The sequence below is a fragment of the Chrysoperla carnea genome, chromosome 1 (genome assembly GCF_905475395.1).
Source record: "Chrysoperla carnea chromosome 1, inChrCarn1.1, whole genome shotgun sequence".
In the NCBI taxonomy this organism is placed as follows: domain Eukaryota; kingdom Metazoa; phylum Arthropoda; class Insecta; order Neuroptera; family Chrysopidae; genus Chrysoperla; species Chrysoperla carnea.
In genome coordinates this window covers 73,843,199-73,861,861 of record NC_058337.1, presented here as the reverse complement: position 1 = coordinate 73,861,861, position 18,663 = coordinate 73,843,199, and the positions used below count along the sequence as shown (strand labels likewise).

The 18,663-nt window shown below is 29.9% G+C and overlaps 1 protein-coding gene across 2 annotated transcripts in view; it reads left to right on the top strand.

Moving 5' to 3' along the window:
- The window catches only part of LOC123291107, an 827,916-nt gene that overhangs the window by 431,168 nt on the left and 378,085 nt on the right, over window positions 1-18,663 (top strand). The gene's annotated exons all lie outside the window — the stretch shown is intronic.

The window sequence follows — 18,663 nt, the reverse complement described above, 5'->3', positions numbered from 1 at the left end:
CTTCAATACCACAAACTGCAATGTAAGTTTTCATTTATGTCAATAATAAAATCCATTAACCACATATACACAAAATGAACGACTATACAGAAACAAACATCCCGTAATGTCGTATATATTTTCGATTCAGTAGATATGTGACTCACTGCTCCCACAGGAATTTGTCGGAATGTGGGAGCGGTGAATCTCATATTTATTGTTTAATAATGAACGAAACGTCTAAATTATTTAAAAACAATTCTAAATTATTTAAAAACAATTTTTGTTTATAAAAATATTGTGCTACATTTTACCATTATAAGCAACTTAGAAATCAATTTCAGCACTAGTCAGTTAGGTTGCTGGAAAGTTAAATTTGTTTTTCCCTTATATTGTATAGTCTAGAAATATATTCAAACATCTAGAATGCTATATTTTTTACTATTTTTATCGATTGATTCATATCTGTATTCACTGCCTCACAAAAAAACACCTATACTTTTAAGATAAATCAAATTAAATAATTTTAAAATGAATTTACTCGAATCGTAATTGTTCTTTACTACAGTTAATATTACAATTTAAAAGTGTGTTTTCTTTCGTGCCATCTACATCTATCTCTTATTTGCTTTTATAAGTAATTGTAATTTCTCTTTTTTCTTTTTTCTTTCTAAGAGTGCAGTAGAAAATAAAAGAAATTTCCACTCTTTATTAGAAATTAGATAGACTTTTGTACACATAAAGACATTTGTATGATTTGTACTCATGTTATACGTGTCATCACTATCGTAACTAGTGGATGGCATTGAAGAGAATACAAATACAACAGACAAATACACCTCTTATAATTGAATTTTGAAAAATCTAAAAGGGTACAAAAGTCATAGAAGTCGAATCTACAGAGATAAATTTTATCTTGACGTGCCCCTTAACTTTTCATCTCTACAGTACTTTCTACGATCCAAGATTCCATAGACGAGAGATTTCAAGATACTCTTAATATTTTACGTTAAATTTATCCGTTATTATCAAAAATTTCTTTCTCTTCCTGAAAACCATTTAGTTATAAAAAATAAAGTTGACACATGATAGTATTATTATTAGTTATTATTATCCACTCTTTGCACGTACACGTTTTTCTTTTTGACACAGAGTAAACTAAGTGTGATTTACTCAATAAGTCACATCAAACTTTAGGTTTCGAAAAAAGGTAAAACAGATGCAATATTCCATTTCATTCATGGACCTTTGATGCTTTCTGCTTCATGGAAAATGATGCTTTCTAGCAAAATCTAGCTTTAAAGAGAATATTTTTTTAAGTAAAGACTAGTATTTATTTATTTTTTATTCTTAAAATGGGAATTTTTTATTAAGAATAATGGATTTTCTTTTGATTGATTTTCCATGAAGTTTTAGTTTTACACCGATATGAACTATAGCTGCGGCTCTGTGTATTGTATATTCGTATAAGAATTTTTATTCTTTATGGATACTTGAACGAATCCCTCTTTCCAGCATGTTTATGCATTAAACACAGTGCACAGAGTGTAATAATAAATACAAGATTCCACTTCAACGCTTCGAAATAATTTCTATATAGGTAGCTACATTTCTCATATGACTTTTACACCATTCTTTATTTGATGATATTTTGAAGAACAAAAAATTGAAACGAATGACATTTTGACATAAATACAAAATATTTTATTACCTTTATTAATTAACCATTTTTATACTTAAGTTTTCGACCTTCAAAAATTCGAACACTCATTTATTTTTTAAATTCAAACAAGTACAATCTACAACGCTTTTGAACGGCTCCTGTCTGAAGACTGGAACGTTTTTCGGTATTTGAAATCGTTCTAAAGCTTAGGGTTAAAATTTAAATTTTATATTCGCAAAAGCTCAGTGTTAAACTTGTAAAATTATTAATTTAGCGGCAAACGCTAAAAATTACATTATGTGTTATTCAGAAATTCAAGATACTTTGCCCATGTTGCTAGAGAGCATTGCTTTTTAGAAGATTGCAAAAAAATATTGCGCTTCTCATTGAGCCAAACATTGTTTACACGCAATATTAGTCTCGAAAGTCTCAAGTTCCTAGAGGGATTTTTGTAATTACGTCTTCAACGTCTCTTATTTAAACAAAACTATGTGTAGTTCATTTTTAGCTCATATAGAATCTTGGCAAATAATCAGGGGCAAGGCATCAAGTCCTTACAATCTTGACAAAACCTTACAATGCACAAAAGTTCTTGACTTGAGACTATGTAGGAGCCTAGGAAAATCAGTGGATGGTAGGAAGAGTGTAAATAATGAAAGCAGTTTTTGCCTTCTGACATCTAAATTCTTAAAATTAGTTAAAAAATTCTTGAACATCAATTAGAATTTCGTAGAAATCTAGTTTCCCTTCAAATCTTCTTCTAATGCAAACAGTACAAACAGTAGAGTGGTCACACCAATGGGGGCTCCTACACAATGTTTCAAACAGAAAGGGATTAGAAATATTAAACTAACATATTCGTTCACCAATATAACTCTTATACTATTTCATTTTGTTTTTATAATAACAAAATTAAATTAAAAACATTACCTTGTTACTTAGTTGTTAATTTTCCACTCTAAGAAGTTTTCATTCCATGTAATTTAAAGTTTGAATTATTGTTGTCGTTTTCTTTTGTACAAAAGTGAACTTTAATTTGCTTTATATTTGTTGTTAAATACATACGTTGCAATACATACTTTTGTACATTTATTTCTACTGTATAAGAACTAATATTATACAGAGATGAAATACGCTTGTCTGTTTTTCTTTATATGTGGGGGCTAATCTCTGGAACAACTGAGCTGACTTTGATATAGGCCATTTCATGGAATTAGTTTAAGTGTCAATAGCAGCATAGGTCATATAGTGGAAATTATAAAATGACCGCCACCAGTCTACAAAACTTTTATTTGTTGAGATTAAAAAAATTTGAAAATAATTATATTGAAAAAATATTCAAAGAAAAATCCATTACATTACTATTTTTTATGCTGATAAATTATCCACAAAATGGTTAGAAATTAATGAATAGGGGACTTAGAGGATATTACTAACGAATCTGTTTAAAAAAATTTTATATTTTATTAAAAAGAACGGCTACAAAATGCCGAGTTTAAAACTTTGTTTAATAAGTTTCCAGGTCTGATAAAAAACGTACGTACTGAATAAATTCTAAAATAAAAATTATAGAATAGAAACTCTTATAAATATTTATTATCCTATATGTTATACCACGTTTTTTTGACGATTTACACATTTAGTAGCTCTAGAATAGAAAATGCATTACTAATTTTTGAGAAACCAAGATAACCGTGACTATTTATGAGCATGTTTTGTAAAAATTGCAAGACACAAATGTATTTCCTAGAATAGGCAGAGACATATTACCGTCTCTTCGAGAAACGGAAAAACCTGGTAATATGAATATAAAATTTTTCAAAAATGGCAAATAACATAGTTGTTTAAAATGACGCTTTACCCTATTAAATAACTCAATCATAGTTAACATTAGCCGGAAACTTCACAAATGCATTTTTATATTTAATCGCCTCATTTTTGATTTCTAATTTTTCTAATCGTTTTGTTTGTCAACCAACCCGAAATAACAAATAAGGATGTAATGAGCCATGACAACAGAACCTTAACTAACATAGGGTATTTTTTATTATTGGTCTAAAAATGGAACGAATTAACAAAGGCTTCATTCAACTTCGATAAACGAGACATATTTAATAAAAACTTCTGTTATCATTTATAAATTTTCAAATTGTATTTATTCTGTCGTTGAAATTTAATACAATTTTGATAAAAAATATACAACATATTTATTAGTACAAACGTAAAGTAAATTACTTCTACTTCATGTTTTTGTATATAACCTACCTCGACCTATCGGAAGAAAAATGGGATTTAGATGATGATAAGTTTGAAAATTTCTCCGATAATAATAATAAACAACAGAATAATAGCAATGTAGCCAGGATAATAATAAAATGATTCAGCTGAATATTATATCTTCTCCATCACTTTGTAAACGAAGTATAAATATAACCTACAGTATATGTATTTTACAAAGTGGTCACAAAATAGTGTTCAAAATTTTATCCGATTGCGAACGTCAGCGTCAAAAAAGATTATTAGAACAGATTAGTAGTAGTATACTAGTAGTAGTAGTAAGGAGAATTAGACTTTCCCAGGACTATTAACTAACTCTCAGTCGTGACACAACTCCACCCTCAACGTCTTCTTAGAATCTTCAAAATTTGCCAGAAATTGAAAGGTTGTAGGGGAAGATGGCCTATGATGATCCCCCTAAAAAAAATGTAATTTATAGCCAACTATTAGACATATGTAGGTACAACGTCGAAATATTTTTGATTTCTTTATTCAAGTGTTACACTATTGACATGCCAATTTCTTTTGGCATCGTTTTGACCGACCTTGTAAGAATAGCGGGTAAAATGATCCCATTGCATTTTTTACCAAATAGTTCACATAAAATATTAACTGGTTCTTTTACATTGCATCAACGATTAGTATGAAAACAAAAATCACTGGGAAAATAACCTAAATCAGCACATTCAAGACTCGTTACATGCTGAGGTATCATTTTACCTATTAAAATTTTATACACAAAATAGGGATCATTTTAACGTTTATAGTGGGAATCATTTTACCCGTAACGACATATTTGAATATCGCCATAAAAAATGACCTTAACATGGATTATACGCCTATCAAAATATGTATAATATTATTAAAAGTCAACAAAAGCCAAGAGTAAAACAACCGGCAAAAACCAACACACAAAAACTGTTGAAATTTGTCTTACCATAAATCATGAACAGTAAAATTCATATTTTTGCTACGAAACACAAATTAGCTTATATTTCACCATAAGTGTTTGTTGAATGATTAATTTAATCGCGCGGAAGCCATCTATCGATAGGGAGGGATCATTTTACCCTGAGAGATAATTATAGACCACTTTCCTCTACCATTCGCCTCGCCACAATCCCGGAAGGTGATACTATCATTTAGCTCATTATGAATAAACGGCTTTTGAGACTGAACTGAGCATTCCAAATAGGAGATTTGTTTTTTACGAATTTACCAATGTTGCTCAATACAATACTTTGGGCATTGTCCTCACATCATTTGTTTAACTTACCTGTAGTCACCTGTCGAACCTAAATATTTCTGGCCCATAGACTCATCCGCCTAATCGTTAAAAACGAAGGAAGATTGATTTCTAGTAATTCTAGTCTGTAGTGCCAGTTCTGGGCATGAGAATGAAGCTCCTTATGTGCAATCTCAATGATTGATTTGTTCTTCGGATCTGTATTCCAGAAGCCCGGCAGAAGCTATTCTGACCGTGCAGCGTGCTATAAAAAGAAGAAGAGAGAGTGTGTTGTAAAAAGAATAGCAGCTGTTACGGTAGACTTGATATGAGTAGTTCATAGTTCATTCTAGTACTTCTCACCAGATGGTAATTTGCCTTAAAAACGATCTTGTGGAGAAATAAATGTATATGTGTTAAACTTTAATATATTTCAAGATTTCAAATAATTCGACTATGGCAGTTTTAATTGTGCCCAAACCGCCCAAAAATCGTTACAAACATCACTACAGGTCCACTTATGTTAGCTCTAATTATGCAGTCCATTGAAAATTTAAAAAGAGAAAACTAGGAACTTTACTTATCGTTCACTCGGCATTTGGATATCTTTATATAGAAAGACTTACATATACCTCCTAAAACTCAAGTTTCTAAGTAGTGAGGATATCGTGATATATCATTCACTGATCACAGAAGAGCTTTGTGAAATGAAATAGAACAATTCTATCTATACTGACTATAATACCATACGATACAGTTAACTCTACTCAGCGAGCAAGTAACAGAACAAGTGCCATTCTAAATACTGTATCAGTTCAATTCCCTTCAAAACTAGGTGTTTATAAGGTTTGTTTATACTTTAAATGAGATCAAAAACGAACATTTGTTACGAACTTGGAACTACTAATAATTTAGTGGGTTTTATTACGAAACTAGCTAATATAGTCGCACCAATGAATGTTTTTACTCGAAAGTTCTCAATAGCGGCTTCGATTTTGATGATTTTTTTTAATGTTTCTTTTTTTTATTATTTAAAATCAGAGACCTTTTAGAGAAGGAAAGGGCAACGTCCCAACCGATATATCAACGCCTACAGTAAATCGCTAACTATAGCAGTTTAAAACTTCAAGACGATATTCATATTATACTGGTGGTGTCATTTAAGATAGTGGTGTTATTTCGATGGTTTGTACGAACATATATACAAACCATCATCAGTGAGTGCTCTACTTAACCAATTTTAAAAATTCTTTCGCCTACAGAATGTTACATTATCAACAAGTAACATGGGAGGCATTTGGCTTTCAAAAAATAAGGGTTCCGCGCCATAAGTTAAAATCTATTAAATAATTAACAAAAGGGGAAATAAGTGATCGTAAGGGAATTGAATGCTATAACGTATGGGTAACTGCAAGTTATTTAATATTTAATATAATAGTTTAAACAATAGATATTTCTGAAACTTTAAGGAGTTGTTTTTTATTTTAATAGGTTCAGTATCACGTACTGAATGTCAATGCACAAAATACTCAGAAAAATAGGCGGGGGAAGCGCAAGGAAAACCGTTTTAGGCTATATCTACATAACCGCGCATTTTAGACCAAAAATGGTAATAACCTTTAATGTAGATAATTAAATAACCTACATTTTTTGTAAAATAATTTTTTTTTTGTATCAATAACCGTTTATGACTTATATACGACTATGCCGATTTACTTTTTGATGATTTGATCGATATCTCTTCTATAGTTTAAACAAGAAAATGATAATAACTTAACTTTCAAATCTTCAAATTTCCTAAAACTTTTACTTTAAACTTTTTTTCTAAAATTAATATTTATGACGTTATAACACGTTTATAGCTAACAGTTATTTATAAAAACTACACCTGACATATTTACAAATTTTAAAAAAAAAAAAAAAATAATAATAATAATTAGAATAATTTTTATCCACTTGACCTTCAATGTAAATAGAAATAATTTTAGTAAAATAATATGTATTTTTAACAAAATATCGAACAAGTTGTTAACTTGTTTTCATTACCTGTAATTACATAATAGGCAAGCAGCATATAAATCTGTAAAATTTTTTATTTTAACTTGATTTCAATGGTTTTTATTAAATTTTTCATTTAAGAACGATATATAATATTTATAAATCTCTATGTATTTTAGAATAAACGATGTAGTATAGGTAAAGTCTAAGCTAGGAACTATAAATTTAAGATGTTTTTTAATATATTATTGATGATAAATAAACTAATTTTTAACTTGAATTTTAACTTTATGTTCTGAAGATGATCAAATAGATCGAATACATGTAAAACAATTAATTTTTTTTTTAATTTTCTTAAAAAGAAGAGTATGCAAAATAAATAAAAGTAAAACAAATATGACATTTATTGTTTTAATTTGAATATGGAATTTCACAAAGTAAATCTCAACACAATGAATAATATATAGGCATCTTATTATACTTGCATCAAATGTTTATGTTTTAACACATTCAGAAATCTTCCTCAATTTCACTGGTTGAAGAAAAAATTGAAAGAAAATTCAAAAAGAACCATTTTTAGGCTATATTCTTTCTAGGAGCAGGTAAAAACAAATTTTGAGATTTATTTGTGTTAACACTTTAAAAATTGGTTTATACTATGAACTTTTCTGTTACTAATAATTCCATGAGCGATACTTTATATCCATCATCATAGCCCAATAGTGAAAACAAACTTTCATGAGATTTATATTAAATAATACCCACGATAAAATGACCGTACTTCCTGTAACCACATTATGAATAAACGACATACGAAGAACGTACTCAACTATCCCCAATATACTCACATTATCATTGGATCGGATATAAAACGGATAGGATAAAACAAATGAGTGTATGTATTTTAGAGTGGTTTTTCTGTTTCGAATAATAAATAGAGTGAATATCTCGTCAATAAAAATGCATCATGTCATCAGAATAATTTCTTATATATATGTATAAAATGTAATTACACGCAATCAAATTATAGTTTATTTTTTATATTACAACTCATTAATTTTTACTTGCTCGTAGAAATTACCACAAGTATTCGCAACTCCAAGAAGTTATAGGTGGTACTATAATGGCGGTTGAAGAGGGTATAAGCATCTATAGTGTAGTAAAGTTACTTTTTTTCAAATAAAATTAATAGCAGGCAAAGACCCTGTGGAAAATGAAGTAAGGGTTTTGCCAAATAAAAATATTAAAAATGGACACGAGATCTTGCTGGGTAACGAAATGTGGGTGCTTTTTAGGCTTTGAATGCAGTTTTATGCCATTCGCGTCAAAACTTGATCTCCTAGGAGAAAGTGGTCAACACAAAAGTTTTTGATAATAAGAAGCTCTACAACTTTTGTACAAGGCATTTTTCCAAATAACCGCAAATTTTTGAGAAAATGTCGGAAAATCGACTTTTTTATTTTAATCGAGTTTTCATTTTTTTCTCACGTAATAATAATTTTATTCACATGAAGCTTTGTGAAAAAATACCTTTTCCATTAGATGGTTACATGTAATATACGTATGAACAATTCTTAAGCGGGTCATTAATGTTTGGATTTTTGCGATTTGTTGATTTCGGGAGTACTTCCCATACATTATCTCTTACTTGGTGTATCCATTATCTATCATTGGGACCATATATAATCGTTAATTGCGTTTTTAAACTCATCAGGTGTGGCTTGTTCACTTTTTATAAAAGTACCTTCAGTTAAAGTTTTATTTTGCCACCAGGTCTGCTTCTTCTTTGCCTCGGAGTCCTTGATGTGATGGTAGCCAGGCTATTATTGTATGGCATTGACTGTCATTTAGTTGGTGAAGCTTGCTTTAAATAGTTATAACTCTGGGGTCTTTGCTAGTGGTATTTGTAATGGCATCGAGAGCTGACTTTGAATCAGAAAAAAATATGGCCTTATGTATATTGTTCACTATTATATAGTCGATTGCTTTGTTGATAGCTATTACTTCACATGAAAAGATGTTAGTGAATTCTGGAAGACGGTACATGTATGTTTGGTCGTCGTGGATAAATGCATAATCATTTTTTCCATCTTTTGCTGAACCATCGGTGTATAATTTGCAGAATCCGTTGTGTTCATCGTACATTTCTTCGGTGAGACTACTATAAGTTTGTTTGGTTGTGAGATCTTTACTAAATGAATTGTTGTACATATAGAAGTCGATTTGAAGCTCAGATAGCTCCCAGAGTAGAATAGGATGTGTCATTCGCTTGATGAACACTGGATCGTTGATGACGTTGTTGAGTCTGTATTTGCATTCTGTCTGTGTTGTTGGTGAATTTGTAGTATGAAATGGATTATTTAAGTGACAGAGACTGTAGACCATATATTTGAGAGTCAGTGCTGTTCTTTTAGATCTAATGGGAATTCTTGGCTTTCAGTAAGGATGCTCAGTCTTGATTTGGTGCGAAAAGCACCCGTTGCTAGTCTCAAAGTCATGTGTTTTGCTGAGTCGTAGATTGTTGCTGCGCAGTCTAATTTCGAGCGGATCACTGCTTTGTATGTTGTAATGAGTATCTCTTTGAATGCTCCACGATTGTTTGATGCTTGAGCATTTAAAATATTTAGCCTTTATTACATTGGACGTCAAGCTCTTGCACATACGGTTTCTATATAAGTTTGGGATCAAGTGTCCAAGCAGTTTCAATCTGGTCGTTTTTGGGAGTTCTGCGTCGCCCAGTGCTAGTTTCGTTATTGCAGTTTTTCTTAGTCTCGAGAATATTTAGAAGGTGAGGATTTGAATACTGTTAGTTTACAGCAATTAGTTATTTTATTGAGACCTTCTTGAAGGATTGCTATACATGAATTGATCCCACCGACGCATAGAAGCGAGATGTCGTCAGCGACCGCTCTGGTTTTCATAGGTTTAGGCATCATTGATATTATGTGGTTAATAGCAATTAAGAAGAGTATCACACTATGGAAAATATAATTGTTTTTATAGATTTTTGAGGTTTTTAAAGCTTTTTCCAGAAACTATGAAAGGTACATGGTTACAAGTGTTCATTTAACTTCTGTCAGCCTAGTTAAATATTTCCAAAATATTAGGGCTGAAAAATAAAAGAAATAGAATAGTTTCAATATAAAAAAGAAACTATGCTACAAGAATTTATACAAATTACCACTTATACAATAAAAAATAGAAACAAATTACTTCAATTTAATATTACTAAGCATATGTTGAGAGTAGAAATATTGTTTGTATGTATTTATAACCAATCAATTTTAATATGCAAATATCAGTTTATTAGCTTGGTCCTCGCGCGCTTCGCTGGATCTTGCGTCTTAATTCATTGTGTACCAGAACAGGTGTCCGCGAATTGTATCATTTTTACAGAAATCTATAATTTATGGTTTAAATGTCAAAGACTTAATTTAATTTTATTTTAATATATCTTTGTAATTTATAGCTCATGTGTTATTCTGATGTATGAGCTATAATATTGTACAGTTTCATTCAAATCCATTCATTATTTTTTGCGTGAAAACGTAAGAAACACACAAAGAAACATCCTTACTTTCATATTTATAATATGTTTAGGAAAAGGATATTCGTCTTTGTTTGATGCATATAGCTTGAACTTCACTCAAAAAATTATGTGAAAAAACACCACGAGCATTTTCACGTAAAATTAAATATTAAGAACTGATATTATATTCGTAGACTTAAAATAATAGTCTTAAATTTATTTATTTAAGAAATATTACAATAGCCTAGAGAGCGGTATTCACAATAGCCTATAAAACAATAGGAATTGTTCAGACAGAGATAGAGTTGTTCAGGCAGAGGCATAGATAAAAATATTTTAAAATTTTCATTTTTTATTGTAATTTGATATATATTGTCATGTATATTAACATCACAAAATTTATCATGTGAAAACATAAATTTCTTCCAATGGAAAATCAACTCTTCTGCAACGGGCGTATTTCATAAAGCTACATACCAAAAAAATTTAAGAACGTTTTAACTTTAACGTAACTTTTTGAGTTTTGTATTCCTTCGTTTTATTAATTGCACAAACAATTTTTACTTTTGTAATGCAAGTGCAACTAAAAAATGAAAGTATAGACTTAGCATCCACAATTATATACTCTAGACAGTTTAGTACTTAGGAAACGAAGACATTTATACCAACTAAATAAAATAGTTTCTCAAATAACTGTATCCATCTTACACCGGATATGTTTTCATTGTTAAAACTATTCAAATAAAATATGAGTTAGGATAGTATACAATATAGCTCAATGGCGCATAACCTTTTATAAAATTATATTTACTCCAGCCGCTGAGCCTGAGGTCCACAAAAACGACCTATGGTTTTCAAGGCCTTTTTTTCGAAATATGGTGCAGTAACTTTTTATAAGCAATTTAATTGTTTATAACGCTACACATGTTAGGCAATGATTTTTTTTTAAATTAACCAATTTTTAACAATTGAAACTTGAGGCTTTAGAATCAAACAAACTGTAATTACTCTTCAAAACTGTATAAACTGTTAATAACTCAAAAACGGTAAACTTAAAAAAAAATAAAGGGCCTTTTTGACGTAAAATTATCCAAAAAGCTTGAGTAGCTTTATTTTGTTCAAAAACCTGATGTTTGGCTGTTTCTGTGAGGGAGGGATACACAAAAAAAGAACCAACTTGGTTTCTAGCAACATGCGGAATATTAATCTATTAATTGACAAATTGACGGCCCTCGACTTTTGCACACTCAATTTTATCTAGCGCTTGCTCTATAACTTAAAAGCAAATGTAATCATTAAGATGAACATGAAAGTATACCAGCACACTCATGGTGGTTATTTGACCAGTATGACTTTCTATATTTAATCTGTCTCAACGCATACTATTTTATAAAGCTTAAAAATAATTTCATTAAATGTTCTGACATGCCAGCATAGCCAGGATGGTCAATTGATTTTACGAATGATATCTTGTCTTATTCTTATCTTAAATTTTTCAAAATAGAATCCCCTTTTTAAAATTCACTAATCAACAATTTTTAAATTTATCAACAATTTTTTATGCTATCAAAAAAGTGCCATAGAAAATACACTGAAATGAACCATGAGACATTGAGCAAGAGACATTGAAACATAGCATCTGAGACATTCTTTACTTGCTACCGTGGTATGTATACTATTTTTCTCCGCGGCGAAGGCAGAAACTGGCAACTTCGTTTTGCACAGCGTGGCGAAAGTTGACACTTTCTGCACGGAGGAGAGAAACTTTATTTATTGCATTTTCTATGCAAAAGCTGCCTCTATTGACGTTAATTATTCAAAAATGAATAAAATTATCAAGATAAATGTTTTTATACATGTAATAATTAACTGATGAATAAAGTTCGCAGCATAAAATTGCGAGCTTCGACTTATTTAAACTAAAATCCGGTGTCTATGATGAGACACTCGTTATATAATGCAGTGAAAATTCATTGACCAAATTGCTTACATTTACTAACTATATTCCTATTATATACAGTACAATAAGCTGAACAATATAATAAGTAAAGAGCTAAGTAACGATGTAACTAACTCAATTCCACAACGAAAATTGTATTAAATTTTCGTATAAACTTAATGAATGAATGGAACCATACTTTTACACACACCCACACATATTTAAACTTGATGATTTTATTTGGGCCTTTATTTTTTTTATTATATTGAGCAAAATTTTTTAATTCCTATATTTTCTATTCTTCACATTTTAAAAGGAATAAAGAGAACATCAGAGAAATAAATTTTTCCAAAGCCATAAAGTTTATCCCAAAATAAATTTTGCTAAGTAAACAAAAAGGCTTCAATTTTTACTTTTCGAATTAAGTAAATAAAACTGATCAGTTACAAAATGGTATTTCTATGCAACAATCATATGTTTCTCCTGTTTACGAATTTATACCACAACAAATTACTTCAAGAGTTTCTTAAAAACTTCAAATGGATATAACTCTTTAAAATTGGTATAGTAAAGTTAAGTATAATTTGGACAGGTTTAAGTTACCACATTCGGCATTTTTCTTGAATATATTCAAACTTCTAATCCGTGGCCATTGATATATTTTATGCCATAACAAAAACCTACATTTATACTGAAAACCCAGAATTTTCAGGTTTCCTAATTCGGCCTCAGTGTAAGTTTCAATGTAACAACATATTTCTAGAACTGTTGCTCGATGGCCATTTAAATTTTTAATGTTACAGCGTATCATAAACGTCAGGTAGGCAAGCGCTCAGATTAGCACATTCCAACATTTACATATTTAAATACTTATATATCTCACACAAATACTACGGAAGATTTATATCGTATTTTCACATCCGCGCATACAACAGATAAATTTTTCGCAAGTAAATTAGTCAATACTACTTTTGTCTACAATAAACAGACAATATTTAGCTGATTTTCAATACTAATTTTGTGTACAAAAAAATATGAACAATATTTAGCTGATTTTTCTAAATTAATCATAATTATTTATTTTTATGTATAAATCTCTGCGGTCGCTAATGACCTAGACATTAAAAGCGACCTTAAATAGAATTTTAAAAAAAATTATTTTTAACTGACTTCAAACAAAAAAGGAGGAGGTTATCATTTGTTTTGTTTTGTTTTGTTTTTTTTTTTTTTTTTATGTGTGTTACCTCAGAACTTTCACCTAGGTGAACCGATCTTTATCTATTTGAAAGCTGATGCTTCCCGTGTGGTCTTACTTCATTTTGGTCCAGTTTTGACAACGGAATCCACGAGAAAACCATAAAAGTCTTACATTTGCATTAAGTATGTACGACAAGAGGACGAATAACTTAATAGTGACAAATTAGTTGGTATACTTCAGATTCGCTAAAAATCATAAAATAAAATAAAACTTTTAACAAAAAGAAAACCGACTTCAAAAGAAAATATTTTCCAAACCAAATTAATATACACTAAAAAGTAAAAAAATAACGATAATATAATGTAATTAAAATTATTGTTATTTTTGGAATCGGTGTCAGCCAAGCTAATGTAGCAAACTGTTCTGTCAGAGTTGTTTCCTTGGCTGACACCGACTCCAAAAATAACAATAATTTTAACTACATTATATTATCGTTATTTTTTTACTTTTTAGTGCATATTAATTTGTTTTGGAAAAGTTTTTCTTTTGAAGTTGGTTCTATTTTTGTTAAATTTTTTTTTTATTTAATGATTTTTTAAGTAAACTAATCATCATGTTTTCTACTCTTTACACGTGAATTTTTCATTAAATTTATGTAATGTGGTGCGCTATAGTAGTTCTTACCCCTATCGATTCACCTCAAACTTTCATCTATTACATCTAGCCCGAGGAACGTTAAACCAACAAATAAAGAAATTTTATAAAATATTAATTTTCATATTGAATTCTATTCGCTATAATTATGGGTATCTAAGTCATCATGTTACAGTAGCCTCTTTTTTGCTCAATAATGTTAATTTTACCTCAATCCACAAAACTTAAAATATAAATTTTTTATGGATGTTCTACTGAGAATTATAATTATATTTCTAAAATGTATAGCCTGTGTTAATCTTAACCCATCCGTTTATTTAATTTAATAATATGTTTAATTGAACGCTACCTTTTAGATTTAGACACTAGAAATATAATTCTAAAATATAGACTTATTGACTTCATCGAAAGTCAAGGGATAGGGAAGGAGGTGTGTTATGAATTCATTTATTGACCCCCAGAACACAATTTAGTGGAATATGTCTAATTGTTCCAACACGCCGTGTTAGAACTAAATTGAATGAAACAGCGAATACGTCAAACAACAAAGCACGTATTCACGGATATTAAGTTCTTCTTCATATTGACAATAGCGAATATGCATTAGCCTCAATGGATGTAACAAGTGAAAACAAACAATTGAATGAGTTAATTGTTGAAATAACATATATAGACTGTGTTGATTTCACTGTCAAATTACACATACATACATGTCACACATACATAACTGATATTCCCATATAATACATACTATACAATTTGCGCCCTCACGGGCAAACAGTGAAGTTTACGAAAAAATGTTTCAAACGAAAGTTGTTTATTTTTTTATAAGGAACATTTTTTACATTTAAACTTTTGTTCTATGTCTAACAGTTTACAAGACCCAATTAACCTATGTTGCTCATTTACAAACTCGATCTCACTTATTATGTCCGAAGCACGCTGTAAAAATTCCAGCTTGATATCATTTTTCGTTTTTGAGTTATCGTGTTAACAGACAGGCGGGCAGACGGACAGGTGGACAGACAACCGAAAATGGACTAATTAGGTGATTTTATAATCACCTATAGGTACCAAAATTTTGTTCGTAGCATCAATATTTGTAAGCGTTACAAACTTGGAACTAAACTTAATATACCTTAATATATATCATATATTCATGGTATAAAAATGAACTATATGGCTAGACTACATTTTAGTTGCTCTACTAGTAATTATGAGTCGCTGATGGTTGTTCAAAAAGCGTTAATGTCGAGAGAGAGCAGCGAGATCACTAGAGCTTCCAGAATGTTAGTATAATGTCTAGATATTTTGAAACATAACCTATTTAAAATTCTATTGTTGAACACATTATAAATTCACTAATGTATATTATTGTATTTTATATAATCTAAAACAATGAAATAATTCATTGGATATTGTGTGATGATAATGGGACGACTAAATGCTTGTTGAATCTGCAGCGATAAATTATTTGGAGAATTTATTTTTACAACATATACAATATACATACAATACATTGTGCTTATTGATGCTCATTTTCTCATCATCTATTCCATTATTATAACATATATTGTGCCTAACCAATTATTTTTTAAAATAAGGAAAAAAATATTTAATAGATAGAATCGATTCTAAATAATCAGTGGCATATGTAAAAGAATTTCTATTTTATTAATAGATTTCTCCGTTTATCATCATATTACTAACTATTTTCCGTAGGTTAGAGGCAATTCATTCAGGGATGAATTCTTTGAAACTTTGATATATTTTACTGACTGTTTAGTAAAGTTATATTTAATTTCTCAACACAATTTCTAGTTTAAACATATGAAGATTTTTGGTTGAAATATGTGACCAAGCTTTTTTTTTAAGTGTAGGTTCTTTTTATGTCAAAAATGAATTGCAAGTAATACGCCAGCGAATAAAATGCTTGACATAAAAAGGTAGGTAGGTATATACACTTATTTTTTAAATAAAATTCTTCGTATATTCCCGGATATCACTGATTTTTGTCTTAATATGCTTGGACTATAAAAAATTTGACTTGCAAAATATATCCATAATCAATATATTTTTAATAATTTAACAACCGACTATTCGTATCGACGCTTCCGTTGTTTGTATAAGCTGTCATACTGATCTCTGATTGTTTTTTTCACAGTACATCCATAATTTCACTTTTCTATCTACGAAGTTGCCTTGGATACCACGCTCATTTTTCCTCTGCCACAGCCACCTTAAATGCCGTACTGAACTTCATCTTTCCTCAGCATATTTTTTGTTACACCCTTCCATAGCAGTGTACGATACGTTACAAGGTACTCCCATATTTTATTGAACAGAATAACCATCGTCTGAAATAATCAATTATATGGTCCTAATTTGATCTCAATCAAAGTTGTTCAGATTTACACGATTACAAGACGCAATCAATAATTAATTATAAATATAAAGACCGACTTCCGAAATGAGTGAGTAGGTACTCACAGTTTTCGCAACCCGGCATTAACTTTAAAAGTTAATTTTCAATAATTTCAACCGTTTTCAAGCGTAAAATGAGATATATATTTTTAAACCGTAGGATAAATCTACTTATACACATCAACCAAAAGACTATAAACGCAAATTTAATTAAGAAATAAGACCCATCCTATATATAATGTCAAATACAAAAACAGCAAGAGATTTCAATAAAATGAAATTGTGAAAAAAATAATAATATGCTATATCACATTCGCCACTGTTTTTTCTTCCTCTACAAATGCATATTTATGTCATACAGAAATTTTTCCATTTCCGTCCAGTGATTGTCCACTTGTAAATACATTTACGTATTTTCCGGACATTTGAAAATAATAATTCAGTACAATTTTTAACATGCAGGCTGAATATATCTCCAAATATCTCAATATACACCGATTGCCAAAACAAAATAATATGTGATATTATTACATATACATTTTTTAAAAATTTAATACTTTCCTAAACTTTACTTTAATCTTTAGAAGTCAGTTCAAGTGACAAGTCTCTAAAAATCATATGTTTCATTTCTCAATTGTTTGTACTTCACCTAACGCTTGTGCTATTCAGTCAATAACACAAGGGCCACGACGGCCTTTATCTAATCATGCTTTGCTAAAATTTTTAGAGTATACAACTTAATAGACATTAAGTTCATCTGTCAAGTAACTTTTAAATATCATCCTCGCTCTTTTAAAATATTGTTTTCAAAATATTGCAAGACCTCCCCCGTCCCTAAAAGTCAAGGAGTAGGATAGTCTAACCACCTAGGGGACGTCCATTAATTACGTGAGGATTAAGGATTTTTTTAACCTTAAAAATTACGTGATACATATTTGCCAAGACCCCCGAGAGGTGGCTGAACCCCCTCCCCCCTAAATACCTCACGAAATTAGTGGACGCCCATCCATCCATAATTGTCTGCACTCCTGCGCCGTTCCGCGCTGCACTAAACATTCTATATCGAATTATTATATAGTGGTAAAAACAAATATCAAAACACTTGTATCGGGAATTTTTTTCATTGCCACCAGCAGTATTGTAAAATTTTTATGAAACGTTTATGTGATCTAAGAAATAAATGTATGACTTTTGCAAATATAACTAATTTTATATAAAACAATTTTTATTATTTCATTGTCAGCATTTTTTATTTATTTTTAATGTATACGGTTGCATGTATATACTAGGGAGGCTACCATTTTTTACCGTTTTAAAATAAGACCAGGTTCATTTTAGATAGAATGAAAAATTTGATTTTTTCGGATTTTTCCCGTATGTTTCAATCAATTCCCAGTTCAGTCCGTATGTCAGTCAGCCAATGAGTCAGCTTCAAATGGTATTCAGCTATATTGTATTTTAAATTCTTAGAGTTTTGTAGGTACCTACATTTGTATTTTTATTATTTTGACTTTGTAATCTTTCGACATATAGCTGAATAAGTTTTTCTCCATTATTAATAATTTCAATTTAACGCTGAAAATAGGTCTTTTTACGCCACTTTCAGATTATTGTAATGTATAAGTATATGTATATAAGAAGGGCTACGAAGCCAAAATTTTTACGATTTTTTTTTTAGTTTAACATGGAAACGAAAATTCTAGAAAATTATGTGAAATACCTTATAAAAAAATATTTAGTGTGAGATACTCGTTTTTGACCCTACTAAAATAATCTA